This window comes from Ambystoma mexicanum, chromosome 11, assembly GCF_040938575.1.
Source record: "Ambystoma mexicanum isolate Mex_15411 chromosome 11, UKY_AmexF1_1, whole genome shotgun sequence".
NCBI lineage: Eukaryota > Metazoa > Chordata > Amphibia > Caudata > Ambystomatidae > Ambystoma > Ambystoma mexicanum.
In genome coordinates, this window is record NC_090934.1 from 564,271,179 (window position 1) to 564,284,407 (window position 13,229).

Consider the following 13,229-nt stretch of genomic DNA (forward strand, 5'->3'; position numbering starts at 1 on the left):
ATGGGTCAACCGCAAACGGTAGTTCATGGAGAGTGACCTTGTTTGCTGGCATGCCCCATTCCACTGGGCGTCTGTCAGTTCATGGCCCAAAGCGGATTCCGACTTAATCCTGGATGGGTTAATACAAGCGGGTCTCTGTTTTAATAGTCTTTTATGTATAGTAGAAACCAGCGATTTACGGGAGGTGGTTGTGGTAATAAATTGTAACAACAGGTAGGTTGTTGGGGACAGCAGTATTCAGGTCATATAGATTTGAGAACGTCCTGCAGATGAAAAAACAAGAACATTGTCACTGTGTTCCATTCCCCTCTGGCTTTTAGAACATCCCAAGTGATCAACCTACCATCCACCACCAGTCCCCCCAATGACTGAATACCTAGATTTGCAAAGTGTAATCTGACAAGTGTACATCTGACAAGGCATGCTTCCATTTCTAGGCCATGTTGAAGGCTTACTTGATTGATCGTGAGTTCTGATCTATAAATAATTGCAATACCGCCCCCATGCTGTGGAGCGGGGTGGTCAAAATGCACAATACGATAGTTAGGTGGAATATCCTGTACCAAAGCCGGCGCTGAGCTGGGCCAAAGCCATGTTTCAGTCAAACATAACAAAGCCGGGCAACGTTCCGAAATCATGTGGTATAATTTGGTAGCGTGCGCCAGTAGGGATCGAGTATTCAGTAATTATGCTGGAGGACAAAGGAGCTGTGTCAACAGTGGGAGCCATCCCATCACTAGCTGGTATCCTAATTAATAGTACATGGTTCCATCTCTGCGGAAGGATGGTGCCTAATTGGGCAAGAGCTAGCAATTGATCCCTGAGATAGGTTTGGCATCCCTCCCGCCCTCCCTTAGCACGGACAGGCACAGACGTGCAGTTCATCCTGATGTGTCCTAAGGTCTTGACGTGTCTGGGGGTGAGGGGTAATCTAAGGAATCCTACTTAGTCTCTAGGTCTTTCATTTCGTGTTCTTTACTTGACATCGACCTACGAATTGCCTTCAACACCCCACTCTCCCTAGACATGAAACAACCCCTGATGAACACCTTAAAGAATGCCCACACTATTCTACTATCTGGGACAGATCCTACATTTGTTTCAAAGAAAGTTTGAATGTCTTGCCTGATATTCTACCGAAAGAGGGCGTCCTCCAGAGCGCGGGCCCTGAAGCGCCAGTTCATATGCCATATTGTTTCATATTCAGAAAATGTGTGCAAATAGAGGGCACCGTTTTGAAAAAACTCTGGGGAATCTGAATTCGGGGCGTAAATATTTATTACAAGTAGTCCAAGCACCTCCCTATCCAGTAGTAAGAAACGACCATCACCATCATTGATTTGTTGTGCAGTTTAAATGCCAAGGAGCACTCCACATACGTAGCAAACCCTTTTGAATGTGTGGAGAATGAAGAGCCAAATCTCTGTACATCCCATCCCAGCATATTGGAAAGGCCACTATTCCCTGCCAAGTGTATTTACTGTAAACACCTTTTTTGAATTTCTTTTTATTGAGCATTTGGTTAATATTTAAAATCTTTCACACAAATAATCAAGCATATTTAGATCAATTTTATACATTATTTCGTTTTACACAATACACATTAATACGTTTGAATACAAAGTTAAACATTTTTTTGATTCAGCAGTCAGGGTTTAGGATTTTTTTCTAGAATTCCAAAATTGCAATGAAAAGACTTATTTCATTCAGGTTTAAAATTCGAATACCCAATTGATCCTCAGGTATGACCCGAAATTAGAGATACATCTACCCAGCTTCTCATGTCGAAGGTGTGCGATCATCGGGCACTCCACACATACGTGTTTTAGTGATTCCTGAACCTTATTGCAGAAGCGACATCGTCTAAAACTGGGAGCCAGTCCTTCTCGTGACCCTTGAACCTGCTTTGTCAAATATAAATTAAATCTTAATCTCATGGCCTTCATTCCAAAGTCCCTAGACAGATGCTTTCTGAAGTAAGAAGACAAAGTGTTAAAGCTTTTTATATTATGTTCCAAGTGGTCATTGAAACATCGGTAATTCACCTTGTTGGGGTTACTAACAAGTTCAGCAGCTGAGGAATCCATCCTTGTTAATATCGACTCACAATTTTCCTTCCAGGCCACTAATGGTCTACAGATCACTTTGATAAGTTCTTGACCCAGTTTTATGTATGCATGTGGGGGAGCCAATCTTAGAGCATATGTTTGCAACACTTTCCATTCAACCAAAGAACCAACAGGCAATGGACCCAATTTGTGCCTTCTCGCTGCTGCCATAGTAAGTGAGTTGGGCAGGTGCAGGGCCCTTCTCCAAAGGAGGGTATCTAATGTTGACCAATCTATGGTAACTCCCAAATTTTCCACGCCAAAGATCAGTCCTGGCAGGATTTTCTGTCTGTACAATGTCAGAATGGGCAACATTGAAAAGCGACCAAACTTGTTGTCAAACAGTCGCAGCTGGGAGGCCGAACCCAAAAAGGACGATCTAAATTTCCTATAGGTTTCAGCTTTACATTTGTTTGATAACACCATACTGGCCAAATATTTTTACTCCTTTGCTACTTCCAGGGTGTGCCCCTCGACCGACCATGTAAAGGATTTCCATTTGGATTTTACTTTGTTTAAGATCAGGACCTTTGATTTGGCAGCATTTAATTTGAGGTCCAGCCTTTTGAAGTAAAGATTTAATTTTTCAAGGCCTGTTGTCATTCTATCTGAGTTTTGTCAAAATGATGACATCGTCCGCATAGTTTAAGTATTGGATCTTAGTCTGACCTAAGAGAGGGGGGTTCGTACAGACACATTCCCAACAGAGGCCTAGGTCCATTATGTACAAATTAAATAGAAAAGGCACCAGGACGCACCCCTGACGCAGTCCCCTATTCGCGGAAATCCAGGTGGTGCAGGACCCATTGGCATCCAGTCTGACCCTGATCTTTGTGTCCCTGTGTAGTGATACAAGGATATCTGTTAGTGCACTAAACATGCCAAATATAAAGTCAGCTTTTGGTCCACCACCTGGACATCTAGTAGGGTTACCAGAAAACTGTTTAGACCCATCCCCACTCCTTTTTTAAACCCACATTGGAATAGGTCAAATTTACCTAGGTTTCAGACCCAGATTAGCAAATCCTGTAGGACCAGCTTCGAGAATATTTTGCAGCTTGCGTCCAATAGGGATATCGGCCTGTACTTAAGGGGCTAGAATCTATCCCCTCCTTTAAAAATCTCCACCACTGTTGCCAGTTTCCATGATTGAGGGATCTTTCTCTCAATTAACACGTTTGAAAACAGGGCTGAAATTATCTTTGTCCAGTGTCGGGTCAGACTTCAATGTCATAACTGATAAGCCATCAGGTCCAGGAGCATTTGAGCTCTTGCTAGAGCCAATAAGGGTCAGTAAGTTATCCATATCCAAGGTGAGGGCACCCAGCCACAACACCCTATAGTCAACTGTACACCCTTCTTTATCTGCCTTGTATAGTTTTTCAAAGTGGTCGACCCAGATTCGAAATGGGTTGTACCTGCAAAAACAGGTCAATCCCATTTGACCTAATCAGCGGAAGAAGTTCACCGAATTGGACCCTGACAAACATCTCAAAATGTTTTCTGCGTCATTAATCGACTTCAGAAACCTGTGCCTTTGGACCCAGTATTTAAATTTAGTCTTTAGGGCACGACTTTCAGCAGAAAATGAGTGGCTGTTTTTGTTCAGCCCCCTAATGCACTATCAAAAGCGTGGATGTGGACATCCAAGCATGCACCTTTTGCCAGAGACCTTGCAGAGCATAGAGCACCCAAAGTTAAAACAGTGGGACCAAAGCACTCAGGGGTGCATAGTCAGGACATATTATTTTATTCTATGAATGAAAACATAATGAGTAGTCGAGCGCCAGAGATTGTTATGCCACGAAAAAGCTAGGCAGTATATTGGGCTGCAGTACTCAGTTTAAAGGGACAGAATCCCGTGTCAGAAATTCTTAGCTGATCAGGCTCCCATTTTGGAGTTTTTTAGTTGAAACACCCAGTTAGTCTTGTTTTTGGTACCATGACTGCTTGAGACATTCTGCATTAAAATCTCCCACAACTATAATGTAGGCCCCTTCCCCCAGGGTTTCACCAAGCATAGAATAAGAGAAATCTGACAGAAAATCCTCCAAACCTACACGTTCAGGGTTGAAGTAGACATTAAATAAAAGACACTTTGTGAACTTGTCTGAGGCCGACGGCTTCCAAGAGGAGAGAGTGATCAACATGTCCGATCTTGATGAATTTATTGAGGTAGCTTCAATCCCCTGGTTATGTTTAATGGCTGTCAGGAGCCCGCCATAGGGGCAATTTCTTTCGCCCCGTTCAGCCTTAATTGCAAACACCTCATATCCAGCCATGATGGGAGCATCACATATTAGTGTTTCCTGAAAGCAAACAATAGCGAATGCACTTAAAACATCTTTGTTACTAGATATATTGTTAAAACCCCTCGAGTTCCAAGACACCATTAATGTTAAAGGTAATCCTGCATGGAGATCGGAGATAACTGCTTCTCCGTGCAATGTGTTCACAATCCTGACCCAGTCATAATTAGCTTTTCTCTCACCCTCCTCCATATTGGGCTGTGACTTCTGGGGCCCCTGCGACTTGTTAGTGCACAAATTAATTGTCAAACGTTGGGTCTGATCTCTAGATGAGCAGTTATCACTCATGCTGTCCCTAATTGGCATGGGAGAGGGAGTCACTAGGTTCTCAAAGATCTCATAACCTATTGACAGTAGAGCTTCACCCTCAGAAAGACTTATATTCTTTATTATGTTTGAATGTAAACACACTTTTACAACATTTGAACCGTCTTCGTAGACGAAAACCACCTGTTTTATGTCTTTAGAGCAAATTAGCTTTGGGCTTGGTATTTCCGAGAACACGGACCGTATGCGCTGACTGTTTAGGGGATTCTTATCATATTCCTTAAACAGGTTCCCCAAATAGACATAATATGGGTCCTCTACAAATGTCACCTTTGTGTTACTCTTAGAGTTAGCCCCCCCTGTATTTCTTTGATTCTGTACCAGGATTGATCTCCTTTTTGGAGGCTGGCGACCAGGGCTGTATGCCAGTATACTTTTACGGTGAGCATTTACCGGTGATATGAGGGCAAGGTCCCTTCTTTTCTCCTCCAGGGTCCTGAATATTGGAAACACCTCCTTCCTAAGGGCCGTGAGATATTGGGGCAACTTGCTTTCCTCCCAACCATCACTGGGGATTCAGGCAAGGTGTGACATTTCCCTATACCAATTTTAGTCCAACTTACAACACCCCTTCCCAGGAGAGTATCCTGAGCATAGGTCTCCCCTTGGTCTTGGTTTCCAGAATCTGAATACACCAAGATCTTGCTCAAGTCAAAGGACTCCCATATCTTGGTTACCGGGACTAAGAAACAGGAAATGGAACCCTGGGTATTGGCAGGCATAGCCTTAGCGGGACATAACACATTTTACTTCCCTTCCAACCCCTTAGATCCACCTTTCTTACCACACTTTAACACTTGAGAACCCCCTCCGATACTCCCAGCTAGTTCATCCACTTTTTTTTTTTAACTTTGTTTTTATTGACAGTATACATACAAGGAAGGGTGCATTCGCAGTCCCATCCTGTCATATAATAAACGAACAACATTGTCAACCTTTTTTCTTTTTTTTTTTACTCATGATCCCACCCCCACCCCCCTCCCCCTCCCTCTCCACCCCCCCAACTTTTACACCATACCAAGTCTCGGGGTCTTGCGGGGTATAGAAATCGCTGAGAGCACCTTTAAACATTACTATATTTGTTGCAAATGTTGACATCATGGGGTCTGCTTGAGTCAAGGCAACCTGAGGGTCAAGAACCAACTCCAGAGACATTACCAGTAGGGCTACACAGGGTACATAAGAAAGCCTACTTTTTATAGACGCATCGAAATACAGTCATCGTGAAGGAGCACTGCCATCCATTCCTGGGTAAAATCTGAGATTGTGTCATTTCTCACTGCTGTGAGCTTTTCATAAGTGAAAATCGCCCGTAGTTTACAAAGCCACTCCTCCTTGGATGGTGCAAGCGCGCTTTTCCATTTTTGGGCCAGCGCTAGCCTCCCCGCCCTCAGCATAGCCCCAATGACCCTCGGGAAAGCGTTCTGTTCCGACTCCGGCGTGGGGACGCCCAGGAGGATCTCCAGGGGGAGAAGGGAAGGAGCGAACCCCTCTATGTCTTTTATCCAGCTGAGGAGTTCCGACCAATACACCTGAATAACCGGGCATCCCCACCACATGTGCAGCCACGTGCCCCTCTGGAGACACATCCTCGGGCAGAAGGGGGAGACCTCCACAAACATTTTAGACAGGGTAGCCGGGGGGCGATGCCAGGAGTGGAGAATCTTAAAGCTGTGCTCCATGGCAGCAGTGTACAGGGAACCCGTGAATATTGATTTAAATATTGCCCTCCATGTGTGATCATCCAGCGTCATATTTAACCTCTCCTCCCAGATTCGCTTAAAGGGCTGCCTGCCCTCCAAATTAGCCGTTATCAATGCCCTGTAGAACTTAGACAGGGAGCCCTTCCGGGTGGCGCTTTTAGCTATAACATCTTCAAAGAGGGTAAGGGGGCGTTTCAGGCTGTCAGCCCACCGTGGGTGTGTCAGGATTCCCTTTAGGCGAAGATATTCAAAGATCGAGGGCGGCTTGTCGCCCAGCGCCTCACACAGTTGGTCGTAATCTATGAAACCCTCCTCACGGGATAGGTGGGAGACCCTCTCCAAACCCATGTCCGACCACGCTTGAGTGTCTCGGAAACCTCTGGTGTCTAGGTTAACAGGAGGTCCCCACAGGGAGGTCAGGGGGGACGGCCAGGATGACAGTACTTTGTTGTCTTTACTTGGCTTCCAAGCTGCCCATAGGACCGCTAATGTAGGGTGTGTTCTAAGGTGGGAAGGTAGGGTTCTGGGAGAAGCCCATAACAAATCTCTGACTTTTTTTGGGTGTGTGTGGGTGTCTTCTATATACGTCCAATACGTCCTCATGTCTTCCCTCATGTGTTCCAGCATCACCCGGAGTTGAGCCGCTTTATAATACAACCTGAAGTCAGGGAGACCGAACCCCCCGTGTGATTTCGGGAGGGTCAAGGTAGAGAACTTAACTCTCGCTCTTTTCCTATCCCATATAAACTGTAGTATTCGAGATTGCAAAACCTCGAAAAAGGCCTCAGGGATCACCACAGGGAGGGCCGCGAAGAGGTACAACAAGCGGGGCAGTACATTCATTTTGACCGTGACCATACGCCCAATCCAGGAGAGAGTGAGTGGTGCCCAGCGCTTGAGATCGTTGCTAATCTTGGCCAAAATTTCAGGGAAGTTACACTGATATAGTAGTGAGAGGTCCCTGGGAATACAAGTACCCAAATACCCAGTGGACACTCGTTCAATTCTTAGCCCTAATATTTCAGAGCTGTTCCCAATCTCGTGCTCCCGTAGACCCATAGGCATAATGCTTGACTTAGACGCGTTCACCTTAAGTCCCGAAAATGCCCCATAATAATTTATGAGCTCGAATAATCTGGGCAGTGAAACCTGGAGGTTGGTCAGGTAGCCCAGGATGTCGTCTGCAAATAATGAGAGTTTAAAGTCGCAGTCTTCGCAGCGTATCCCTGAGATTTCTGGATCTGCTCTGATCGCTATTGCCAGAGGCTCCATTGCCAAAGCATATAAGAGAGGTGAGAGGGGACAGCCCTGTCGGGTTCCTCTGGACAGTGCCAGGGGGTCCGATGTGCCACCATTGACCAGAACCCTTGCTTTAGGACCATTATATAGTGCTGAGACCCACCTACAGAAGTTTTCCCCCAGGCCCATTTTCTGAAGAACTCTGCCCATGTAAGGCCATTCAACACGGTCGAAGGCTTTTTCGGAGTCCAGTGCCAGCAAATAGCCCTCCACCCCCTGTCTTGATGCTTCGTGCATGAGGTCCAGAGTCTTCCGTATATTATCCGAGCCCTGGCGTCCCGGAATGAAGCCTACCTGGTCTCCGTGTATTAAGGAGGGGAGGAGCTTTGCCAATCTGCTCGCCAGAAGTTTAGCCAGGATTTTAACATCCACGTTAAGGAGGGATATAGGTCGATACGATTGGCACTGGGAGGGGTCCTTCCCTTCCTTGGGGATCACCACTATCAATGCGGACATCATCGAGGGTGGGAGGCTGCCACGATCCATAGCCGAGTTAAACATCTTGGCCATAAACGGGGCCAACGTAGACCGGTAGGTCTTATAAAATTTGACTGTGAACCCATCGTCCCCAGGGGCTGTACCACTTTTCAAGGAGGATATGGTGTCTATTATCTCCTCCGGGGTTATGGGGAGTTCTAACGTGCTTGCTTTTTCTGGGGTGAGGCCGGGAATTGGGAGCGAGTCCAAAAAGCTATCTATCTCGGTTCCGTCTCCTGCATACTCCGAGCAATACAGGTGCTGATAATAGAGCCGAAACTGTTCCGCAATTTTACTGTCTTTAACCGTCGAGTCCCCTTCCGGAGAGCGGATGGAGTTCACCCTTCTACTGTTTCTGAGTTCGCGGAGCCTCCAAGCTAGTATTTTGTCCGCTTTTTCACCTTTTTCCATATATTTCTGCTTCAGAAAGGCCAGCTTTCTTTCCGTTTGACCCATCTGGAGATCGGCCAACTCTGCGCGCAGCCTTTGAAGCTCCTCCCATTGTCCGGGGAACATTTGCGTCTTTAATTTCCCTCCCGGTTGGATAGCCTCTATCTTTCCTTTCAATAGTTTCTCCTCATGGTCCCTCTGCCTCTTTTTCCTCGAGCATGCTGCAATGAGAACGCCTCTAATGGTTGCCTTGAATGCCTCCCAGACACCCTCTACCCCTACCTCCCCATTATCATTTATGGAAAAATATTCTGTAATATCTGTTAGGAGGGATTGGCGCACCTCTTTGTCATGCAGTAGGAGATCGTTACATCTGCATAGGGAGCCAGGCGGCGGAGCCGGGGGGACACCAAGTTTTATTCTGACCAAGTCATGGTCCGTCCAGGGAACAACCTCTACCCCTGAGTCCGTGACCTCTCCCCGGAGCGTGGTATCCACTAGTTCATCCACTTTTAAACTTCGGTTATGTAAGAATTTCCTGGAGCCATTGTTTTTTTTTTTTCTTTTTCATGTTCAAAAGGATTTATTATTGAAGAGGATAGTTATACAAACTGCATCACAATGACCACTTGTGTGAAAGAAAGGGTCATTCTGCATTCCTAGAGTGGGAATTGTCGCTATTTAGTTGCCACAAGTCAGTTTGCAAGGAAGAAAATGTGTTATTCCCCTCCTTTATTCGATAGTTCGTTTTTGTCAGGTGCAGAGCGAGAGGGTTCTTCTGAAAAATGGCTGTCCATAGCAAGTGGTAGCAACAGTCAAGGTAGCAACATTGGTGTCCAGAAGTCTGCATACAGTCCTTGAATATCCCCAACTGCTGCCTGTTTCAAAGCCACTACACAATTCACTGTCAGTTCTTATCTAAAGATCACTACTACATTCTTATTTATGCTGCCTAGACATACAATAAGATACGGAATGCAAACAGTACAACATAGTCTAGTACTAAATGCACAACTTGACGCCCCATTGATTAGACAGATCCCACAGGCAGTTATCAAATACAGCCTCTTAGCACTCCATTCTGCACAACAAAGTCACTCATTTAATAATGAACACATTTCAAAACATTGCATCCCTTTCAACCTCAGATACTTAAGATCCCAAGCAAGCCTCATGTTCCTTTTCTTCATCGATTCAGCTCTGGTTAGTACTTCACTCGAAAGGGTGCTACTAGCATACAGGTGTTTGAAAATAGCAATCGCTCCTTGATGCCTGCTCTTTACAACGGCTTGTATAAAATGCTGTTCAATGATCTGACCATGTGCAGATCCCATGTAAACAGGAAAAAAAGACTAATGAGGTTCTACTGTCCAAATGCTTCCAACACGACTAGACTTCTTGCAAAGCACTCGCTTGAAAAGTCTGCATGTCTAATCTGCAACACAATTTGTTGCATGTACCGGGTTTTTTGCCACATTGTCAACATTGTGGTTGATTACTTTGTGGTCTCATCCCGCCGTGGTGGGATTCGGGGGATTGAGAGGGGACCATGATAAGCCCTTCACATAGTCGCTGTGGGATCGGTCTCTGAAAACTTCGAAGAGATTAGAATCACAAACTGCTACACTGCAATCTTCTCTGACTGAAGCAAGAAGAGGTGAACTGTGACTGGAAAAGGACAAACCGGTTACGCTGTGGGAGTTCACTGCAGCACTGACTGCAGGCTTAAGGTTCTTCAGGTCCAAGATGAAAACGGACCCAATATCGTTACCAAAAGCAAAGGTGTCGCTCCTGTCTGGATGCCAGCTGACTGACGTTGAGAAGCTGCTCGAGACACTGGTGTTGATCCGAGAAGCTGGTTTGGCATTTCTTGTGTCCCACAGCAAAACGCGTCCATCCTGGCTGCAGGACAAGAAGATTGTGTCTTTGCCCGGACAGGAGGCAACACACGTTACTTGGTTGGAATGTGCTCGGTAGGAATTTAGCATTGTTTGCTGAGCGAAGTCCCACACTTTTACACAGAAGTCCTTACTGCCACTCACTGCCTGTGCGCCGGCACAAAGCACACTCACTGTGGTGACAATATCATTGTGCTCGTATCGGCAGAATTTATTCACAATTAAAGACTTGTTTTCATCAAGTTCCCACAGTTCCACAGCACCTGAATCAGAGGCAACGAGGATACCCTTTTCAGACACCCAGGTGACATCCGCTACCCCGGCTTCAGTTTGTACACCAGCAGAACAAAAGCCCTCATTTGGGGCCTGAGATGCATTACTAAATACCAAATGGATCCTCCCCAGCAGCGGCCACTCAGACTAGAGGCACTCAGGCGCAGCATGCCATCGGGCCGATAGTGCGCAGTGCCAAGGTGGGGCTCCATGCAGGCCGGCGCGTTCGGCGGGATGTTCCACTCGGTCGCCTTCGGCATCCTGAGGGCCGGTGGGGTGGCTCTGCTGCAGGGAGGAACCAGGGGAATCAAGGAAGGGCCACCGGCACGATACAGACAGAAAGCCGCCGGCTACAGCTCCACCCCTGGAGCCATTTTTGCCTCTTTTTTTCAAAATGTTTAAAATTTTGGGATTTCGCCTGATTTTCAAGAATACACTCCTTAGATTTCGCTCTATTTGGTAGTGTCCCTCTATTTTGACCAAGCATAGAAACAGTGGGGGAAGGCTCCTTCTCAGGAGTCGATTCCACAAATCTCCTAACTGGAGTTTGCGGCTCGACTACCAAGATGTTCTCAGAATGTAGTGGAGCAGCTAGCCACATATTAAAGTCAGGGTTGGGAACTTTCGGAATTGGACTCTGTGCAGTTTGCAATTTCTTTTATCCAGGATTCACCGGGATGGTAGGTACTTTTGTCAAGGTGCCTGTAATAAAACCTTCAATAAAATTATCCTTTGCACAAACATCCTTCAAAATTAACCAAACCTCCTTTCATTTCGTAACCCATGTCGATGGAGTCCAACAAACGGGATAAAACTGGAAAGGATAGCTCATCGACCACTGTCTGGTCTTGGACAGGGTCATGACCCCCAGGAATTACCAAAGTGTGTGATGTGTGAACCCCACCTCCCACTTTAGGAACTTCGGTGACACCAGAGGTCCCGGGGCCTCTTCCTTCCCGTAGGGGTTTCGTTAATACATTTACTGAAGGGGAAGTTCCAGTGAACCCGTTGGGCGAGGGGCCAAACACAGCATGCCGATGTAACATGACCTCGGAGACATCATCCTCCTCAAAAATAGGGCCCGGAAATACCCATTGGTTTCATTTGAAGTTGAGCTAAATTCTCACTCGTTGCCCCAATTCGTGGCAGATCGTGGGGGCAAGGATAGAGACATCAGAAACAAGGTCCTGTTCGTTTGAAATTAATGCCTGCCGTACACCAGTTTCGGACTGAAGTGGGGAAGACCCAGCTGGGGGCACATAAGTAGAAGAACAACAAACAGTGGTGGGGCAATGCTTTACAGTCTCCAACATGCTGCAAATTGTGGGCTGCGGCACTCTCCATGGTAATCCTCTCTGGGCTTTTAACCACAGGGTGCAGTGTGGACTGAGATCTTTCATCAGAGACAGATGGGGAAGCAAACAATTTTGATGTAGATTTGCATTGTGGGGATTCCCACCCATCTTCTGCCCTGAACACAGCATTGTTAGATGGACCTGGAACACTTTGAGCATTAGGGCATTCTGTTGTGGTCAATTGTGTACCCTGGGGAGCCTCTGCAGAGCCTTGTTGAGCTGCCAGAATGCTGCAGAGAACAGCCACCATAGTCAATGGAAAGGGTGAAAAGGGAGAAGCTGGCAATTTTATATGGCGGCCTCTGTGCTAGTGAGGTTCAAAGGACCCAGTCCCGCAGTCACCTCACAGCAGCTGCTGCTTGCTTAAAACAGCCCTCACAGTACCTGGTGCACAGACAGAGCATTTCCCAAAGGGAACACTTTCTTCTTCCTTCACTCTTTCGTGAGCAAATAACCATTAGACAGCTCTTTATCGTGGGAGAATGGGATGGCCGGTGGAGGGCTATGGGACAGCAAGGAAGCAACGGACCTACACTTCCAGCACCCGATCTCCATCTGCTTACAGCCCAACAGGTTTGCACAGTACAGGAACGCTCACCCCTGAGGCGGCTTTACACGGCAGACACAACTCAGCTGACACACTTCCCTAGGATTCTAGGAGACAAAAGCTTTGCGGGCCACGAGCAGGACAGCCTCTCTGGCCCCAGTCGCAGCACTGTAGATGGATGCACAGACTGCAACTTGGCTCCCAACTCCGCTCCACGGTCTAGCAGGGGTTTTAAAGTCTGGCTCCTCCTTCAGGCAGAAAGGAGCAGGGAAAGCGACAAAAGGCATGATGCAGATAGACAGACTGCACAGACTGCAACTCGGCTCCCAAAAAAACACATTATGTTTATCCCATGATTCTTGGCGTAATTGGCAATTAATTGCATTTTTTTAATGGTTTGTAAAACCTTGTACCTTCCATTACAACAATGAAATACTATCTCCCATTTTCACCCGCTGTACAGATATCGCCACTGATCCAGCCAGATATTGCATTGATTGCACCACTAGGAGACTTGTAAGCATCTAACAGGTATATGTACTT

General features: G+C 46.5%; 1 protein-coding gene and 1 pseudogene across 4 annotated transcripts in view; one reads left to right on the top strand and one right to left on the bottom strand.

Moving 5' to 3' along the window:
* LOC138503575 (golgin subfamily B member 1-like) overlaps nucleotides 1-13,229 on the top strand; it is a 1,546,163-nt gene that overhangs the window by 782,128 nt on the left and 750,806 nt on the right. The gene's annotated exons all lie outside the window — the stretch shown is intronic.
* On the bottom strand, nucleotides 9,833-11,055 carry LOC138504746 (methylosome protein WDR77 pseudogene; annotated as a pseudogene).